General features: G+C 39.7%; 1 pseudogene; it reads left to right on the top strand.

The window, feature by feature from the left end:
• Positions 1-1,404: 1,404 nt before the first annotated feature.
• Positions 1,405-15,297, top strand: LOC149219232 (uncharacterized; annotated as a pseudogene).
• Positions 15,298-17,425: the final 2,128 nt, after the last annotated feature.

Below are 17,425 nucleotides of genomic sequence, written 5' to 3'. Positions count from 1 at the left end.
TAAGTGTAAAAGAAGGGAAGAAGAGAGAGTGATAGAGTCGAAGTTTAAAGTGTGTCATTGGGTCATAGAGTAGGAGAAGACTCCGGAACTGAGTGCGTAGAGGCCTAGTAGTCTATACCTGAGTGCGCACATCCCTACAGATGAGTGTGCAGGGTGGAGTTGAGTCTGTAACCAAGGAAAAAATTAATAAAGAGAAGTTTTATCATAATTATGTGTATCTATTATTGAGTTAATGGATAGTCAATATAGTTTACAAATATACTATTTATTTTCTGCGTGCACCTGTATGAATGGTTTATATTGTTAAGTATAACTTAAAGCATACAAGTAGGCTAAGATAATCAATTAATAGTGGAATATCAGTAAGGTCTTGGGTAATAATAGAATTCGGCCCTCGAGTATGGCTGTGTGAAGGTAGCTTCTCAGGCTGCGAGGCATGGGAAAGTACACGTAGCGACGTGCGTATGGACCACTTGAACTCATCAGAGATCTCTAGGGTGCGGAAACCTAGTTCTAACACCCTCTCATACTACTTCGGGTAAGACCTTAGTCCGCGCTCTGCAGACTGTTGCCGAAAGGGCCAATAGTATTGTGATTTGTTTAGCTAAATCAACTCTGAACCTTGGTCAAGTCCTAATAAGCCAACAAATGGTTTCATTGTCGGGACCGAGTTCTACATAATATATGTCTGATGTCGTGTCACCGGAATCTGACAAAGAAAGAAATTGAAGAGTGGTTGGATTGAAAGATTCACAAATTCACGGCGTAGGAAAATAGGAATCCATGAGTATCGAAGGAAGAGTGGTTAGAGTGCTACTTATATACGGAAATCCATGAAATTTTCTTTGCATCCTTCACCTCTAAGTTGTACCAGTGGATCACGAAGCTAGCACACAGTCAAGGAAGGCATAGGCTTGAAAAACCTATTGTGTGGAATCCAGAGTTGGTGTGCAGACCAAAAACATAAGAAGATAGGATCACATGTACTGTGGCCCATTAGCTTGATTGAATTATAGGAGGGTTTATCACCGAGTTAACAGTAGATACTTCAGTCAGCTATAACAAGGTAGAAGGACACTTCCTCAAAGGACCACGAGGTAAGTACATTAAATCTTTGAACGCTTGGATTAAAATGCTACTATGTGAAAAGTAGGTTATGCAAATAAATTAATGTTTGAGGTTACGTGAAGTGGGAAAATCTATAGAAACGAAGGTAGCATAGAATTAGAGACTAGTCCCTTGATTTCACCTCCACAGGAGAACAAGGAAGAGCTCGTGAAAGTTTAAGCAAGAAGTGCCATTAGTTTGATAAGACAGTGAATTCTACGCATACCAACCCCACCTACACCACCACTAGTTTCACCATCTTCGCCCACACCACCTCCACCACCACCATAATTCAATATGGCAAGTGCAATAAAATTGCGGGTGTTCAAAGATGTAGGGAATGAAGATCTGGACCAATTTTGGTTCATAATAAAGGCTATAAGGCAAGCACAGGGAGTCATGGATGACAACATAAAGAAAGAAACGTTGGTCAGTGCTTTGAAGGATCGTGCATTGACGTGGTAAATTAAGCACTCCAATGACAATCCAAACATAGGGATCATGGATATCCAAGTTGCGCTAAATAGGGAATTTAGTAGGCCAAATTCAGAGACACAGTTGACTATTAGATTTAACGAAATCATGATGCTTCCAGGCAAGGCCCCCTGGGAGCTAGATCAGAGACTAAAGTGTATGATACGTGAAGCCAACATGACCTTGACGGATGGGCAACACTGCACATGGTTTATAACATTGTTAACACTGGATCTAAGGAATGCATTGTCACAACAGAAGCTGTCAACTCAGGCGAAGGCCATGGAGATCACAATGAGACTGCACGAGACCCCAATACAAGATCCTGATGTGGGAGTCCAATAGATCCACGTGCAGTTGAAAAACTTATGCCTTAAGATGCAGTGTTTGAAACAAGACAAGAAAACTCGCCCAGAATCGTGCGAGGAGGTATGGTGCATAAAGTGCAAAGGCCATGGACATGACAAGGACCATTGTCTAGTTTTCACGAACTACCTAGTGGGAGGAGGAACAATGCCATTGAGACTAGAGGCACAAGCAAAACCAATCGCAGTGCCTGAATTATGGTGTGCGATTTGTCAGATAGGATGGAAGCATGTTACAGATAACTGCCATCTATTACATAAGTATATGCAGATATCCCAACATTTGTTCTATAATTTCTGCAGGTCAGTAAGCCATGATGAGCGCACTTGTAGAAGTTATGAACTAATGATGGATTAGCCTCATACCTATAGAGTTTGAACTGAAATGTGAGCCCTGGATCAAAATGCAAGGATGGCATGCACTACATTTCATAGGTGCAGAGGAGGTCAAGGTGGAATGGCGCTAGGAAGGGGTCGCAGAGAGTTGATTTGTTACAATTACAGGTGGCCAGGGCATTATGCCCACGATTGTACAAGCCTGAATAGTCCATCGTGCTTATATTGTACCCAATTTGATCATGAGATGGAGGATTGTCCCATGCTAATAGCGAGGTTGTGTGATAAAGAGCACTCCAACGTCCCCCGACTCAAAACCTGAAAATGATGAGGTCTGAGCTACGCAAGGAAGAACCAAATGTAAATATCATGCTTTGAAGTGGTATTACAACAGGAGATGACAAAGGTAAGCAGCCCGAAGAGAGTGCCTGGGTTCACAAGGCTCCAACGAAGGAACCGAAATTTGATTTCGAGCACGCGAAGGAGACATTCATGGAAGTTAAGAAGAGTTTCACAGAGGCCTCCACTTCAGGTAGTAATGATGAAATGAAACCATAAATGGACCCATCAATTCTCACTACCTTTCTGGAGACATGCATGAAGTTGTTGCATGACAACAAGGCTGTTAAGGGGATGCAATAACTCATCACTAGATGTGCTGGGACCGTGGCAGGAGAACCAGGCATAGTCCAAAAGCTCAGGAAGCACATAATGCAATTAGGAAGAGAGATGAGATTGACTGTGCAGATCGAGGAATATGAGATGGATCATGTGATTTTGGATCCAGGATCAGACGTGAACGTCCTACCAAATAACACATGGGAGCACATGGGCAGGCCTGCGTTGCAATGGTCTTGTATTCAATTACGAATGGCTAACCAGCAAAATATCCTACCTATGGGAAGATTGCAAGGAATAATGCTAGATATCGAAGGTGTGAGCATGCTTGCAAATTTCAAAGTGATAGAGATTGTTGATGACAACAATCCTTATCGAGTGCTACTAGGAATAGATTGGGCCACTGACATGAATGGAGTGATAAACCTAAAAAAGCGTAAGATGATTTTTTAGAAAAGGTCATTGCATGTAGTGGTAGCTTTAGACCATGTAGAAGGATCGTGCTACATAGAGCTAGTGCATGACTGCGACAGTGACAATGATATATATTGTATCTACAATATGGCCACGTGGGAGTAGGACTGGGTGAATCCAATAGTGGATGGGAGGATCTCATGGGAGCGCAAAAGCTTGTGCACTTTAGATTCGGACGAAGAGATAGAACAATGGCAGAACCCGTTACACGAGGAAAACACGCTGAACTACAAAATGATGATAAGGTCACTACAGTGTGTAGCAATGGAAACAATAGATTTGCCTATGTATGATGGGTTAACAATGGTGGATGATTTCCTGAACAAAATTGAAAGCGAAGTACTGGAACAACAACGCTTCGTCGCTCTAAAATGAGGACTGTGTGCTAGGCTCACAAAATGTTGAGGTACACATCAAAGAATTTTTGAGGACTGGCACGAATGCAGAAGTATGATGCTCATGTGATTTGGAAAGCCTCATATGTGGATGAAAGCTCAGTATGATGGATGAAACAGCTATGTGCCCACCTCTCTAGATGGGTACATGCATATGGTACACAACATGCACAAACGCACACCATCCTCGCGATAGGAAATAGGACCAACAAGTAGTAGCCCGCAAGATGATGGCGCAAACGATGAAGTATGATAATACCGAGCATGCAAAAGATTATCCATGTGGAAGCCTTTGAAAAAGTGTGTGAAGGACAGAATGTAGTCCACCATGTGAGACACACTGACTCGGACATGCGTGTACCAGTGGTTCTATGGGCTTATAGTTCCATCTACAAAAACCTTACCACGTGGGTACTTGCAACGCTGAAGTGTGAAGTAGATGTTGTAATACCTATGTAGCATGCAAAGCCTAGTCCGCGCATAGTAGCACCCATAGACACGACGGTTCGTGAAGCCTGGAAGGAAGGAATCACACAACCGCAAGAAATAGAACACATTGGACTTGAGGAAGAAATCCAACACGAAAACCTTAGACTTCATCAAATTGAAAAGAAAAGGGTACAATTAAGGAAGAAAAGAACATTAATGGATGTAGAGGTCAAGAAGATGGAGGACGAGATAAAGGAGGAGTTTCTCATCGAAAAAACTACAATGGTAAGGCAAGGTACATACGATCCTACTGACAAGTTCAAGAACTATCGTCATGAGTTGGTTAGTTTGATGCCTTGGCTTGGACCACATATCATCAGGTGTAGTGACCACGATAGTGCATTGCAAATGGTGAAGTGCGCAATGATGACCACAACAATAGAAGGTGGGGATTCTCCAGTAACCTTGATGGAGGACTGGATGGAGCTCTACATGAGTGGTTCGACCACTTGACCAGCCAGCGGAAGGATAGTCCTAGCATTCCAGGCAGTTGGAAGGGAGAGCGAGACTATAAACTATTATACCCAGGAGTTGTGTGATATTGGAGATGCGCACAAAGGCAAAGAGACACTAGGTCCACGACCACAGACGGGGGGCTGTGCTGCCATGTGAGTTGGCCAAAAAGTGACCATTGAAGTCACTATTCATGATGGGGTGATTGACCTGAGGCCAAATGGAGCGAGCGACAAACATTTAAGACATGATCTATGGGCAAGATTTTGGAAAATCTACCGCCAAGAAAGCATTAATGAACCAGAATTGGGGGGAGTGGTCAAATTAAAATTTAAAAAGCGCTGTAAAACACAAATGGCTTCCCAACAAACAAGACTTGGTCATTTCAAAATTGAACGATTGAGCAAAGCCCTGACCATTGTGAGCTGAGTGTTGATTGAGCCCCTAAATTTTGGAGTGATAGATTACAACCCAGATACAATGACAACAAGTAAGGATGGTCTAGGAATAGAAGAGGTAACCGCTGGAAAGGCTGTGTAGGTGCTCACTATGGAGGATATTCCAAAAGGTGTTGGGGTTGTGGCAGAGATCCCAAAATCACTATGTACACCAAGACCAAAGAAGGATAAATAAGAAATGGCTCTTGTACACGTGTCCCCAAGGAACTCGCTGTGCAACAAACTATCGATGAAAGAGAAGGGGAAAATTGTGATGCTAGAAACAGATGAGGAAGAAGAAGATTTGTAGGCCCTTATCATCAGAGAGGAAGAAGACAAAGGCATGGAGGTGGATACTCAGTCTAGGCACTCTGCGACAAAACAACCCACCTATGTCCCTTCACGGAAAGGGAAGGCCAAAGTACCCAAAGACCTGGATGAGACCAAGAGTTAGTTGCAGACCACGCTCCTCCTAGATGGCATTACATTTGAAGGCACGCACCTGGGTCACCTACTGAGTATGAAATTTAAAGATTGGGACCTCGCTGACTGCGAAAGGTTCCCTCACCTTGAGACTAGAAACCTCATGAAGCAGTACACCACAGGGGTAGTAACAATTTTGGAGCCACGGAAGTGGTTGTGCGGTGTGGAAAAGGTTGGCTTACTGAACCTACTTTGGGTGCCACATTTCCATCACCCCCCAATAACCATTTTCATTATCAAGAAGCTACTCTGCCTAGTGCATGATGGCTATTTATGGCTAGAGGAGCCCATCTCCATCACGAGAGACCTAATTCGTTATGTTTCCCAACTTCCATGCAAAGGAAAGGACCCTGCGACCATATTAGAAGGAAAGGGCAATGATTTGGCCCTCGCGGAGGCCATGAAGATGAAGTACATGCTGGAAAAGAAGAAGAGGGGTTACGCCATCTCTAGCATGAAGGACAAAGTAGTATGCATGGCAAGCCAAATTTTGGCAGGCAAAGTTATGCAGAAGTGCCGCGCAAACAAGGTACCTATATCAGTGGTCACACTGGCCCAACAATGAGCGTAGGGGGTCCAGTTTAACAAGTCCAAATTCCTTTGCACAAATTTTTTTGAAAATTGTTGTCAAGCCTAGGAGCACGGTGAAACCTTCCACTATGTGTAGTTGTTGCTATCCAAAGTTCTTGTAGTAGGGGAATTACCAGAGGATAGTCAATTCACCACAATTGACAGAGATTTACCAGAGGCCGCGAAGTACGCTTCGCTCTGGGCAGTGAAGGATGTGACAAGGATCCGCGACACTAAGATCTTCTGGGTGCTCATGGAGATGACCATCCGAATGTGGATCAACTGTAAGTCACGGTTGTCATCGATGATTTACAACCATCTGTAGAGTTTTGTAGAATTTAAGGTAGATATGCACAACATCTTTATTAGGGTGTGCAAGGATCCGACAAAGCAGTGGTTGAAGCTACCTTTTGTAGCCACTAACGATGCCATTTCTACTATCTTGGAGGCATGAAATTCGGAATGACATGCCATAGATCTTGCAAAACTCAAGAGGGCGGTAACATAGAAGAAGAAAGACGGTGCCAAGCTATGGATTGTAGGCCGAGAAAAGGTGGCAGGATACAGTTGCAGCCGAGGTACAGGTAGCACTGGAAGCAACACAAAAGGTCACCAAGCAGAAAAAGGCTATAGAAGTACTCGTAGCAGCATAGGAAGCAACCGTGAAGATGGGCGAGGGCCAAGCAACGCCCTCGCAAGGGAAGGAGGCAGAGGAAGTAGAAACCAAAGAAGGAGGTGCGGACCCACAAACCGCGTCCACATATTTGAAGTAACCACACACAGTAGAGTGAGCAGGATTAAGGAAGAAGTTCAATGCCTCGAAATTTTCCATCGACCCGATCACCCTAGCCGAGGGTGATCTACTTGATATTGGCGAGACAATGCGTGATGTCACCAATGAGGCTCTTCAGGATTTTATGCAGGAGCACCAAACTGTGTTGGGGGTCCTCAGAGCACATTTGCAAGAGTTACAGGTGCACCACCCTCAAGTTGGTACCCTTTCAACCAACCTCGTAGTTGGATTCATAGTAGCAGAAAAGATTTGCTTGTGCGAATGACGAACACAGTCATGTTGTCAGAAGGGACTCTAGTGGCATCAAATGAGGATGATAGGCTATTGGTTAGGATGACGAAAGGTACTAGGGTTAATCTAGATGCCCTTCCATGTGAGACATTATATCTATTACAGGATGGGATAACGGCAGAGCTGCACACTAGGGAGAGCCAAACGCTCCAAGTCCTCAATGAGTAGAAGATAAACATGTAACAGCTCAACATGCAACACGACGAATTGGTGTTGCAAAATCAACAACTGGTCTAGGTGATAGGCAACACTTGCTGAAGCATCCCAGAGCTAGCCATCCAAGTAGATCTACTAGCAGAGGTGCGGATCAATAGATTAGCAACAGGAGTCTGCAAGGCCAGGGAAGAAATGAGAAAGGTTCAACTAGAGCTAAATCTTCATATTGCCAAGCAGCGATTATAGTCGCAACCATCCACTTCCTCGGAAGTCAAAGAACAACATGATAGCACTATCACAAAGAGATTGGAGGAAATCAGAGGTGCAATGCAAGACTAGACCAACATGTAGGAAGAAGCACTTGAGGTCCTCACAAGTCTAAAGGAGCACCCCAGATCCAACACTTACAGACAGAGGCATGAGAACTCCAACATCAGTATGATAGATTCCGAGGAACTGCACAGACATTGCTCCTCACCTAGTGGCTTTCGAGGATGCAGCAGTCTAAGGCACTGAAGGAGCAGGTGGACGCGGCGTGACACAAGGAGGCAATTCTCAAAGTGCACATCTAGCCTTGGATCGACGAGCCCTCTACCATCATGGCAGACATCGAAGGCAAGCTTGTGTACATACAGGGGATGCACACATTGATGCAGAGAAGCACCCCAGACATAGAGGTCTCAGAACAACGTATGCAGCAGATCCAACAAGCAGCATCTTAGTGCGCTACTAACCTCCGTACAGTTTGAAAATAGTTGGAGGGACTCCGCACCAAGATCGATGCACCGATAGAGTGACACGAGGGCGAGTTATGATGTTTGTGTTGGGGGACTATTGGGCATGGAATCCCCCCAAGGCATGTTTTCGGGCTCAAAGCCTAAGTTTTGACCGAATTGTGTTCTAAAGTTCCACAAATTGCGGGCATGAAAGTATGTTAGAGTCACAGGGTTGTCTGCCCTAGTTTTGTAATGTAATGTCAGCCTACCCATGGGTCGCAGACCATGGGATTGTATAAATAGAGCTAGGCTCTAGGTGTAAAATAAGGGAATAAGAGAGAGTGATTGAGTGGAAGTGTAAAGTGTGTTTCTAGGTTGTAGGGTAGGAGAAGGCTCTGAAACTGAGTGCGTAGAGGCCTAGTAGTCCGCAACTGAGTGCGCAGAACCTTGCAGCTGAGTGCACAAGGCAGAGTTGAGTTTGTAACTCAGGAAAGAATTAATAAAGAGAATTTTTATCATAATTTTGTGTATCTATTCTTGAGTTAATGCATGGTCGATATAATTTGTGAATATACTATTTATTTCTATGTGTACCTTTATGAATGGTTTATATTGTTAAGTATGACTTAAAGTATACAAGTAGGCTAAGATAATCAATTAACAGTGTAATATAAGTAAGGTATTGGGTAGTAACAACATTTGGCCCCCGAGTAGGGTTGCGCGAAGGCGTCATCTCAGGTTGCGAGGTACAAGAATGTGTGCGTAGTGACGTGTGTGCAGGGTCAAACCGCGAACCACTTGAACTCATCAGACATCTCCATGGTGCGAAAACCTGTTTCTAGCACACTCCCATACTACTTCAGGTGTGATATTAATCTTTGGTATGTAGGCTATTGCCGGAAGGGCCAGTAGTACAGGGATTTGTTTGGCTAAATCAACTCTGAACCTGGGCCAGGTCCCAATAAGCCAACACAGGGCTCGATACATTACTCAAACTTAGGACAAGGGGTTTTAGTGGGTTTTTAAGGGAAAAGGGAAATTAATAAGGGGAAAGTGATTTTTAAACGGTAATATCTAGGGAAAAGTTTGAAATCAAGGGGAAAAAGGGTTAAAATGGAAGGAAAGGGTTATTACAAGGGGAAATGTAGAGGGAAAGGTAATTTGGAATCAAGAAGGGGAAATTAGTGAATAAAAAGTAATTAAGGGGTAATGAAGGGAAACTATTAAACTAGACATGTAGGGTTTTAGTGAAATGAGGGGAAATTAGTGAATAAGCTTCGGTATTCATGCCTAACATCATATAGAACATTTTAGGGTATACACCCAAAGTAATACACAATTTTTGTGAATATCATCCTTTCCTTGATAGTTCATCCTGCACATGAAACATAAGATTTAATCATGATAAAGGTGTAATTGAGCTAGCAACCTTATGCATTCCAAAACATCTTCCAACTACCCTTTATTTACCCTAGCATTTTCTCTTCATTTATTGGGTGCATTTGAGCTTACTGACCCTTTATTCATTTCTCTTTGATAAGTAAACTATCTAACTCTAACCTTATAACTTCCAAGGGCTCAGATTAATCTGATGAGCTCATTATTATTCTCTACCTAACTACTGATCTTCCAAGACTAAACAGTTTGGCTAGGTATTTATTCTCTATCTATCAACATGTAATTTAAATCATGAATGAATCAAGATTAAACTGTTTGATCATCATGGATTGTGGTATTTTGACAAGTTGCACACAATCTTATTTGCAGAAAGTAAACTGGGAGGAGTGGCATTTGAATGTGCACACTTTCATGATCTATTTTTATCTCTTTTTGGTGGGGTTCATATTTAATATTTTTTTTTATATTTGTTTATTTTTGTCCTTTGATTATTCTTTGAGGACATACCCTCTAGACATTTTTTAATATGGGAAAACATTTGCAAAAAAGAAAAAGTATGTATAATATTACAAGACATAACATATTCAATTCAAAATTATGATCCGTCTTATTATAGGAACCTAACAATGGCTCCACTTGGGGATGGCATCTCCTTGTGAGATGTCAAGAACACCTTTGACTACCGGCCTGATCCCTTGGGATGATCCCAAGCCTGCACATGCTTTGTTGTATAATCTTTGTGACTGAAAATCTTGAACTAAAATCTTAACCTTTTTTGCAAACTAAAATCTGATACATGCTGCAATGATATCTGATCTAAGGGAAACTTGCTACTGAAAAATTGTATTTAATCAAACTCGAATCCTACCTACTTACACTAATCAGCTGTGCAGCTGCTGGTTAGGTAAAGGGAAACAACCAATGCAACCATTCAAGCATCATATACATTGGTGGATTTTGTTTCTTGTGCTTGTTTGTGATTAAAACTGAAGTTCTACAACCCAATATAACCTTGTCAACAAATGAGAAGATAAGGAAATACTTCATTTCCTTTGTAGACTCTAAAAACTGTACAAAAGAAACTTCCAAAATATATACACTATTTTTCAACTGATTTAAGCAATTTTACAATTGTTTTGGATGGCTTTCATGCCATGAAATAGAAATTTCATTTTTATCTTTATCCCCCTGCATATTTTGAGACAAGCTTTGTGATGATATTTCTATTGATTGAAATGTTTGTCATATGAAACCTTTATCATCTTGATCCTAATCTCATAGTTAGTTAATGGAGAAAAAAATTGATTGCATCCATCATCTAATATATCGGCTATTGGATCATAAAAAACTTGGAAGAATTGTTGCAACTTATTGCATATAGGTTTGAATGGAACTTCATAGATTTTTGCAAGTTGCTCATCCTTTTCTTTAGAGATTTTATACGACATTTCCTTTAAAAACTGAAATGATTCAAAACATAGTGGTATAGAAATTTCGTGTGTTATATGATTAGGAGTTTCAATGAAATTTGACAACTGTGGTTGTGAAACTGAAGAATCTTGATCAAGAGTTTTATTTTTTTCTTTGTTGTCAATAACCATACCAAAAGACTGTTGATTTTTGATTGCTTTAAAGTTTTCTCTAAAGAACTGAAATGAAGCAAAACAAAGAGGCAAAGAACCTTCACTTATTTTCAAATTTTCTGCACTTTCTTCCTCACTTTCATAGCTGATATGAATAATCTGATCAAGCTTGTGAAACTGAATTTTCTTATTTCCCAAACTAGCTTCACATTTCTCTGTTAAGATAGCTTGAAATCAGAGAACATAATTATCATAATACTGATCATACTTAGGCAAATAATTAAAACAAGGAATGTCGTCAAACATACACATTAGATCAGTAGATTCCTCTTCCACATATTGATTTGTAAATCCATTTTCTGATCTATGGTAGTTGGAATTAGCAGGAATTTGTTCATGGATATCAACCTATTATTTTTCCTAAAATAAATAAGTCATGGTGATCTAGCACAAAAAATTTATCTTGCATGGTGATATTCTATATCATTTCCTCTATTTTTCTTACCAAAATGTTGACTTTTACCTCTGCAATGTTATTCTTCTCTTCTTCTGCTTTCAACTTTTTCTTTTTAATAAACAGATGAACTTCTACATCTACTACAATGTTCTGCATCTTTTGAAGAGTTGTTGGGTTTCTTTCTCTTAGCTGAAATTATATTTCTGGATCAAATGATTTTGGATAATGCAAGAGAGTTGAATCAGGAGGAGGTCTTATATTTGCTAGCATTGAATAATAAAATTGATTAAATCTATCAGAAAATTGTTTTTGTCAAACACATACATGGTAGCAAAAAAATATGAGAGATAAGCATGATAGTGTATATATTATTAACAAATGATATACATTTATAGTACATTCACATGACCTTTTGTTTCATATTCCAAGGTCTCTTGGACTTCCTTAGACTATTCTGCTTCCACACCAACCCTTAGAGGATTAGGTGTCCAACATTCCCCCCTTAATCCGAAGGGGTATGTATGAGTCCAAGAAGAGAGTTGTAATACAAAATGTGAAAGAATGCATGGAAGTACTAGGCTGAATGTGCTCTCTGAAATTTTGGTATAAGGGGGGTGGTTTAAGGATGACCACCAACACTAGAATGCTTAGTGTAGTTCCCAAAACTCTTGCAAGGCTGGCATGAAGCACAGGTCTTCTGCTAGAAGAAGTGCTCCTGATGGTTTGAAGAGGGAAACCTTCAAAAAATAAAGGGAGGTCTCACCCTGTGATGGTTTAAGGATGACCAACAACCCTGGAATGCTTGATATAATTCATAGAACTCTTCGAAAAATGGCAATAAGCTGAAGTCTTCTGCTAGAGGAAGTGTCCCCAATTCTTTGAAAAGTCATCACCGACTGAAGGCATGTCCAAGGGTATCTTTGTCTCTGGCTAGGACTATGAATTTGGTATGGCAAGTTGTGGCTTAGGCTCACTTGATGTGGCTTTGAAGCTTCTAGATGACCATGATTTCCACCCTTGTCAGATAAAAGGTGAGTTGATGGATAAAATTCAACTGCAAGATTGTTCAATACTCTAGAACAAGTTTTGACATATGGTTGGAATATATTCTTGGCTATTGATGCCCATTGCCAAGAAGTGATCCATCCAAGATGAATCTTTGTTCTTGCAGGAGGTTTGTTTCTGAAGCATTTGTTTTAAGAATGACTGGTTTTATGACAGTGCTTACATGGATGAATATCAAAACAATGATCTTTCACATGGACAACTTGGTCACAGTGTTGGCATTTCCGAGTATGTTGTTGTTGCTGTGGAAGAGGAGCAGAATCTCAAACAACTGAAGGTGAACTGTCATCAAGGAATCCAACACTTTGAAATTGAATGGCCTTTGAGTAATCTAGAATATGAAAGGACACATCCTTGTCATATCCTAGACCAGTTTTGTGCTTGTTGTGGACAAGCTTTTCCCAAGCACTGATGATGGTCTTGGGAAGTGAAAACTAAACTTCTTCTTTTGCACGCAATTCTGTTGTTTCATTGGGAAATGGATCTGAATAAACTGCAACATTATTGATTTGCTGCTTAAGGGTGTCTATTTCAATGTTCTGAATAGAGACAAGTTGAGAATGATGACTCCACTATTGTAATTCTGCTCGCTGAAGCTGAGATTCAAGCTCCAAAAAGTCTATTTTTTCCTATGTATTTTGCGGACATGTTTTAATATCACAAAGAGTGTTCTTGTTGATTTTAACTATGTCTTCAATAGTATATTGTATCAGAGTTTTGAGAAACTCTAATACACCACCAATTAGAGCCATAACAAGTGCACCACTATTAAAATCAAAGTGTAATAGTTCTAATGGTAGGAAATGTCTAAACCTTCCTCCAAAAAATATTGCTTTTAATTTTCAACTTTCTAGCTTCATGATTAGAAAAAAAAGTGATTAAAACAAACTTCAATACCAACTTCATATACTATGTTGGTACTTCAATATGAGCATATAAGTCAATGGCAGTGAAATTTAAAGGGCTGCAAAGGTTGCTCAAAATTATTAGTGAAAATTTTAAATTTCTTTAAAGAACAAAGTGAACAAAATTATTTCGATGACCTTTCTTCTAACAATCCAACTAGAACCAAAATTGCAGAAAATCTTCAGAAGTACTAGTCAAAATAGAGATCCCTAAACTTCACATATTTGAGCTCAAAATTTAAAGGAAAATCTTAAATGCCAAGAATTATTGGTTTCGGATAGCTCAAAATATTTGCAAACACAAATTTCACTCAAAATAAACAACTACGACTCAATTTCTCGTAAAGAAGCCATTTAGCAGAGGAGATTTTGATCAGATCTCTTTCTTCCACCATGATGAACTGCAATATATCTCCTCAAGAACAATAATTGTGTGCTTTCTTCTTCCTCTTGTGCTGGAAATCCTGAGAAGCAAAGTACACCATAATAACCCTACAGCATGCAATGTTGTTGACAAATGTAAACCTTAGGAATTTGGTTTTTGCAAATTCTAGCGCATTTAGCAAGTTCACATCTTTAGTCCCGATTTTATGTAAATGGCAAGGACGCAACCTCTATCCATAAATCAGAGATGGGCAGTCTCAAACTTTTAGGTGAATCAAACATCAGTCTATCCTGATGACAACCACCCTTCCTGCAAAAGAAAATATACACGGGCAATAATAATACATGCAGGTTACTAGAGCAACCTATGTAAGGTTATCCTCCTCAACCTCAACTTTCAAAGTGTTCTCAAAAGGCAATGTGGTTCTGTGAAGATCTGAATCAAGGTCACAGACTCTAGAAAACTGTCCTCAGTAAAACAATTATGTCACCAAATTCGAACCACAAAGCACTTTAACTCAAACAAATAAATTGAAATATGTCTTTTGCGGTTTTTACGTTATACTCTCAACTAAAGCCCTTTCACTAAGCTCCTTGATCCTACCAATACCTTGTTGCCCGATTCTCTTGACCTTGAGCTGGAAGGATTTCAAGCCTCAACAAAGTATCAATTCCACCTGTTCAACTTCCTGGCCCGCTTAAGGCTCCCGCTACTTTTCAGTCATTGAATATCCTAACATTCCATAGTAATAAGAACAAACTAGACATGCCTTATACTAGCACAAGCCCTAAACCTGTCATTGTCCAACAACAGAAGTCCAGAGGTAGCCCCTCTAGTTCTCCTTCCACATCTTTGAGCAACAATAATTTGCAAAAGAATGTTGTTGATGAAGGTGGAGAGTGTACTACTGAACAAGAGAAGCAGCGATCAAGCGGGGCTTTCCAACACGGCTTTCAAGAAACCTAGAATAGAAGCTTCTGCAGGCACTCCGATGAAGGTGTGCAAAGAGAAGCTAGGCGAATGCATTAAGGCATTGCAACATCTCGTCTCGCCATTTGGAAATACCGATACGACATCTGTTCTTCTTGAAGCTATTGAGCTCACATTAAATTGCTACAATATCAGGTTCATGTATTGAGCTCACCTTACCTCAAAGGTATTCCCTCCAAACAAAAGAATAGGTGAGGAGATCAGGTGAAATACGACCTTCGGAGCAGAGGATTATGCCTAGTTCTTATATTGTGTACTCTCCATGTAGTCAACAACAATGGGGCAGATTTCTGGACAAAGATTAAAATAGGTATCGCTCTCAATCCACATCAATGCGCTTCAATTCCACAGACTTGACTTCAATAGACAGGATGTTGCTCCTTCAACACATAAGACATATAGACTCACTCCATTTTATGTACAGAGAATACATAGCTGCCTCAACGTAGAGCTCTGGCCATAAGCTTCACCATACAATTCAAATTCCAACCAACGCTCACGACATTCAATGAATTTTAAGGCAGATCTTTAATCATATTTTAGCACAAACAACCAATATATGCCATCCATAGCCAACGCACAGACTACGACATTCAATGCACATAGTAGGTCACAACCTTCAGAAAGGTGACAGAGAGACATTATGTCAGATTTGACCGGCTAGTCAGAAAAAAATTCTTGAATTTACCAAATTCCTCCAACATATTTTTGGCAAAGGGGTGCCCAAGTTTTCAGGCAGATTTCAGAGCATCAGAGTAGGTGCACAGTGAGGAGGAGCATTTTTCATGCCAGGCTGAAAATGGCAGCAAAATAATAGATGGAAAAGCTGAAATGCGCACAAATGCCACAAAACTAGTGGCTCACACAAGATTGAGCAGGTTAGGAAGGTGCCCACTCTGATACCATGTCAAACACATACATGGCAGCAACAGAATATGAAAGATAAGCATGAGAGTGTATCTATTATTAACAAATGATATACATTTATAGTACATTCACATGACCTTTTGTTTCATATTCCAAGGTCTCTTAGACTTCCTTAGACTATTCAGCTTCCACACTAACCCTTAGAGGATTAGGTGTCAAACAATTGTATTGTTTCATTTAGATGTCTTTTCAAATGATTATATTCTTCTATGATCTAAAAAATATTTACTTTTATTATCCACCTATCAAGGAAAAATTTGACAAACTGTTGGAAATTTGAGATGCTTGCAATAGGTAGGTTCTTGAACCAACTCTTTACTTTACTTTGTAAAGAAAGAGAAAAAAACCTAATAATAACATCATCTTCGTTAATCTCAAATACGTCCAGATAGTACTCAAAACCTTGAATATGCTTTTGGGTAGAGATATCATTCTCTCCATCAAAATTGGGGAGATATTTGTAATAGTTATCAGGAAAATCATGGAGTATAAGAAGTAACATGAGGGGTTTATATCTATCAGGAAATTTACAAGGTATAGGAATATGTATAGGGATTGTAAGATTAGTCTTGATTTCTTGAGGCTTCTTAATTAGAAAAATGATGTTCATAATGTTGAGAAGAAAAGCTACTCAAATGGATAAGGAGAATATATATTTAGAGTATTCAAAGGAAAATAACCAAAAAATAATCTAAGATCTTCTCTAAATACAATATACATTGAAAAATCTTCTTGATGAGAAAAAACATGATGTCTTGGATAACAATCCAAGTTAGAAACCTGATCTTACCATATTGTTATTTTAGGTTCATTCCTCTAGTGGAGTCTTGCTTTTGAGATTGATATGGAGTTGGAGTCGCCAGGTGGATGATTTTAACCTTTGTGTATCTGATCATTGTCCACCATCATAGATCAGATCTGATCTTTGTATAATCTTTCTGAAGAAATTTTTTGTCCCCAGTATGGTCGCCACTATGTTATCACTCTAAAATTTCTCATGATTAAAGAAAGAAATCAACGAGGTAACCACAAACCTACTTTTGAGATCAGGATCTAGCCTTCCAAATGCTCAAAGAGGGCTCTCTCTTAATGATTTAACTTTGTTGAATTAATTTGTTTTAGGCTAGTTATCTAATCTTGATTGGGTTTTGATTTGACTTGGAGGTGGAATCACTTATTTAGATGGATTGAAGAATGTCTTTTTCCATTGGGATATGGAGTCAAAATGTCAAGAAAACAAGACTGGCTCAAGTTCTAAAGATAGTGTCCACATGGCAAGATATCTGAGTAAATTTAGATCTTTAGGATGGATGGTGAAGTGGTTTTCAATTGGGATCAAGGAGAAGTTAAGGATTCCTGAAATCGGATAATGAAAGAAATGAAAGAGGTCAATCGAAACTAGGGAGCAATGAAGAATTCCCTACTCTGGATATCAGAAGAAAACATAAAAATGAATAAATATTTAAGACAAAGTGTACTTAAAGAATTTCTGAAGTAAAATTCTAGTTATTTCATTTAAATTTGATAATATCTATGTAAGTGAAATACTTAAGAAAAT

The sequence above is a fragment of the Pinus tabuliformis genome, chromosome Q, assembly GCF_031772625.1.
Source record: "Pinus tabuliformis cultivar Carrire ecotype Pingquan chromosome Q, CPIR1, whole genome shotgun sequence".
NCBI lineage: Eukaryota > Viridiplantae > Streptophyta > Pinopsida > Pinales > Pinaceae > Pinus > Pinus tabuliformis.
Note: the sequence above shows the minus strand (reverse complement) of the source record. Positions and strands in the feature narration are given on the sequence as shown.